The sequence below is a fragment of the Triticum dicoccoides genome, chromosome 2B (assembly GCF_002162155.2).
Source record: "Triticum dicoccoides isolate Atlit2015 ecotype Zavitan chromosome 2B, WEW_v2.0, whole genome shotgun sequence".
Taxonomy (NCBI): Eukaryota; Viridiplantae; Streptophyta; class Magnoliopsida; order Poales; family Poaceae; genus Triticum; species Triticum dicoccoides.
The window spans coordinates 820,951,411-820,955,441 of NC_041383.1; the positions used below are offsets into that span (position 1 = coordinate 820,951,411).

General features: G+C 49.1%; 2 pseudogenes; one reads left to right on the forward strand and one right to left on the reverse strand.

Annotated features, from left to right (window-relative positions):
• Positions 1-915, forward strand: part of LOC119361575 — a 5,991-nt pseudogene extending 5,076 nt beyond the window's left edge.
• A 1,251-nt stretch (positions 916-2,166) lies between these two features.
• On the reverse strand, positions 2,167-4,030 carry LOC119361577 (annotated as a pseudogene).
• Between the last annotated feature and the right edge of the window lies 1 nt (position 4,031).

A 4,031-nucleotide genomic window follows, 5' to 3' on the forward strand; every position in this document is an offset into this window, starting at 1 on the left:
GAAAGCCTCCCTCCTCTAGCGAGCCCAGTTTCAGTCGTTCAGTCTAGTAGCGCACCAGTAGTGCACGGTATATCTCATGGCGAATACCCATAAGGTGGGCATCTAAAGGGTCGATGTGAATGGAGATGGATGGTGAAGAGCTTTTGCTCGCTTCCGCCTTCTCTTCTTTCCATTTAATTCTATCTTCATTGAGGCAATTTATACTGTAATCTCCTGTGATACGTATACCTAGGACGCTTATTTACGCTTGCTCCTTGGATCAGCAAGAAAGAACCAAAGCAGCACCTAGCTTAGGGACCCTGGCCTGCCTCCAAAGATGTGCATACATAGCAGGGTTTTGTTTTTCTTTCTTTTTACCACTCAAGCAGCCACTAGCTAGCTCCCGGCTACACTAACAAGAAAAATGTTTCCCAGGCAGCTGCATTTTCTGGAGCAGGAACTTAACGTTTCTACTATTTGCTGACCTTAAGTTGTTTATATTTTCTGGAGCAGGAAATTATGTTTCTACAAATGGATTTATCAAGTCGATGCATCCAAGTCAGGCAAGCATCCAGTTGTGAATTTAAAAGAAAATCAATGCTGGAAATGGTAACATCATCTGTTATGGGGGAGGCTATGAGTGGAGTGGTCTCCTTCGTGTTCAGCGGCCATGGTGAGAAGGCGTCCCAGGAGATCCTCATGGAGAGGCTGGAGATGGCGCACATAAATCTTAGTTCGGCGCTCGTGAGGTCTAGGATGATACCCATCACCATCATGCCGCTGCTTTGCAAAAAGAAGAAGTTGAAGGAGATATTGAGGAGTGTGATGATCTGCTCGGCAAGGCGAGGGATCATCGGCAAGTGGTGCCCTCTTTACGCAGAAAGATTGTGCATGTTGTGCTACCATCTTTCATTGTCCCAAACCAAGATGTTTTGAGTAGCTCTGTCATTGGAAGGTTTGAGTGGTTTGACAAGGAAGCTGACAAGTTTGTGAGAGACGTGGAGTCGGGATGTTCACTTTCTCACTACAGGTTTCTCAGATCTCTCACCGGGCATCTTGTAGGCAAGAGTCTTTCCTATCGCAAGGTTCAAGGAACCCAAATATGTTATCTTTGGATATGGACGGCTTCTGTGTAAGAGTACGGTAGAGTCATGAGCCTTAGTTTCGGATAAAAAGATAGCAAAGAGCCGCTTAAAAGTTTTCATTTTATCTTGATTCTGAGACTCTACGAAAGCACACACGTAGTTGGAGTTAGCGTAAAATGTTTGGAGTCATTTGGACCTCAATTCAAGTCTTCGGGTAAATTGCCACGGGAGAACTCGTTCCAAGTCCCTACACAAGACGTTTCATATTACGATTAAGTGATATGGAAAGATGTAGGTCTATTAACTACAGGTTGTTGTCCAGACCCACTTTGCTACATACCAAATTGGCTCAACAAGCCTCACGCTTCGAATAGCATCGCATCCGAATTAACACGCAGATTTCCACAAGAAATTATGTTAGTCGGTTTTGACTGTCGCTTTTCAGCTTCTGAGTGCTGTGCACAAAGTTCAGCTGATCAAGCCTGTATAAACACTATAAAATCCTGGCCAGCTCTAGAGATGTCAGTTACCTTCACGCCGCATGATCTATCGCCCGAGTTCCGACACGGGAGTAGCTTGCGCAAAATAGAGGAGGGAATACAAACAAAGACAATCGATTATTTCATTCCTCGCCCCGAGCAGACGGAATACGATATGTTTTGGGACTCGGCACATGGTTGTGCACTCTTTCGTGTTTCGAAGCCGGTCACCAAAACTAGGAGAGCGTCAAAGAGAAGGCGTTAGAAGTTTTAACTTGAGAGAGGAGAAAAGGTTTGTATAGCATGGTCTGTCTATCATGTGACATGTAAACATGGATGTGCTAGATATCTGTCAGTGTGTTGTAACTTGTAAGCCTACTGGCATAAGCCGACGCCAGTTGTTTGGATCATGTAATATTTAAGCACTTGAACTATATTTATTCTCTGTTAATACAGTTGTGTCCTGGCTCTGGCTTGCAATTATTCTAAACTGGAACCAAGATCACATTTTGCCTCTGACTTGTAAAGATGTATGATTTGAGTAAGATATGTTCAGACACAATCACACAACCCCCTGTACATAGATGGATGCGGGAATCAACAAGATATGATGAATCATTCGGCTAGGCCGCCGACGAAGCCCATGCTGCAGCGGCCTCATCTCGGAGCACCTCGTGGAGCTCCTGGGCCACAGCGATGAGGAACCGGTCATCACCATGCCGCGCGGCAGCGAGACCGATACCGGAATGCCGTGGCGAGTGCCCAGTGGGACGCTGACCTGGCAGAACCCCGACAGGCCGGCGATGGACAGCAGGGAGAAGGCCCTCGCCCAGAAGTCCTCCAGCAGCGCCGCGTCCATCCGTAGCTTCCTTGGCACGCCGGGGACCGTAGATATTGCAGGGATTCCATCCTACAGAATGCAAATTCATTCAAGCAGAGAAAAAAATTAAACAATCAACTCGTACTACTGCCTGACCGACTGCATGTTCAGGAAATGCATGTTTGCAGCAAAGCAATGGGATTATGATTGCTAATATGTTTGAACTATTAACAGTGAATGAATTTACCTTGAGGAGAGCGGCCAACGCAGACTTGAATTCAGTCCTGACGGCATGAAGGTCTTCCATGGCCGATTCATCCTCTGATGCAATGGCCTCGTGCACTCGCTCTCGGATGCCAGGGCCAAGGTTCGGCTTCACCGTGTTTACCCACTCCGCATGGTTTGCTTTGAATTCAGACCTGAAAACATGTGGTACATTTGATCTCATCTATGTGCATAGGTACAATCTGAAGTAAACTGCAGGCAATTTCATTTCAAAGGCCACTGAGTCATCTGACGCCGACGCAATCATGAAAATGACACAATTTTATGATATCTGTGGTTCTGCCTGGTGTGATTAAGTAGGTATGTTGTGATTGCACACCTTTGAAGGACTCGCATGACACGTGAGATGGCAGACAGAGCCGGCACACAAGATGATGATGCTTCGACCGCAGACAAGTCGGTCATGAACTAGCCGAGGCTCGGAACATTGCTGGAGACAAAATCACCAAGGTTGCCACTCTCCACCACAGCATCACCTGCCAAACACACCTCACAAGTCTCAAATATTATATATGTAAGGCATGGCAAGGATGAAGCTTCAGAAAACCTATACTCTGCATTATTCTTCTCTTCTCCACTCTGCAATGATGAGTTAGAGTTCATGGTAGCTACTTACTGCCGAATATTTTGGCCACTGAAGCGTTGAGGATCTCGTAGGTGCGGTCGTCCAAAGAGCCCAAGACCTTGAAACAGTCTGTAGGAATGATGACACGGCTCGGTCGTCGTCGTATATTGGCATCGACATCGGTGGCAGCCAACACCTGCGGCAGCATCACGTCGGTGACACGAGATAGCGTAGGCAGATCTCTAGCAAACCACCCTGTAAGCATAATTACACTCGGATGTTCAGACACTTATACAACTGAATGAACAGATGGATAATGTGTCGGCTGAACACTGACAGAAGCAGGGCTAGACTGAAATTACCGACAGTGCCGAACATCTGCGCCATGGGGACGACGTTCTTGGTGGAGACCAGTCCATGGGAGGGGCGGAGGCCGAAGATGCCGCACTAGGCGGCGGGCACCCTGACGCTGCTGCCGGTGTCGGTGCCGAGGGCGAAGTCAGCGAGGCTGGCGGCGACCGCGACGGCGGAGCCGCCGGGGACGCGGCCAGGGGCGCAGGGGTTGGCGGGGCTGCCGTAGTGCACGTTCTCGCTGTTGATGTTGTAGGCCATCTCGTCCATCACCGTCTTGCCCACGCCCGTGGCACCGGCGGCCAGTGTGGCCAGCACGGCGGGCGCCGTGGCGGCGGCCGGCGCGTGCATCCGCCGCCAGTCCGGGGTGCCGAATCCGATGACGCAGCCGGCAACGTCGAATTTGCTGCCAATCGAAGGATCCGTCAGTCAGTCGGTCGTACATGTCCTTGATGGCGAAGGTGAGG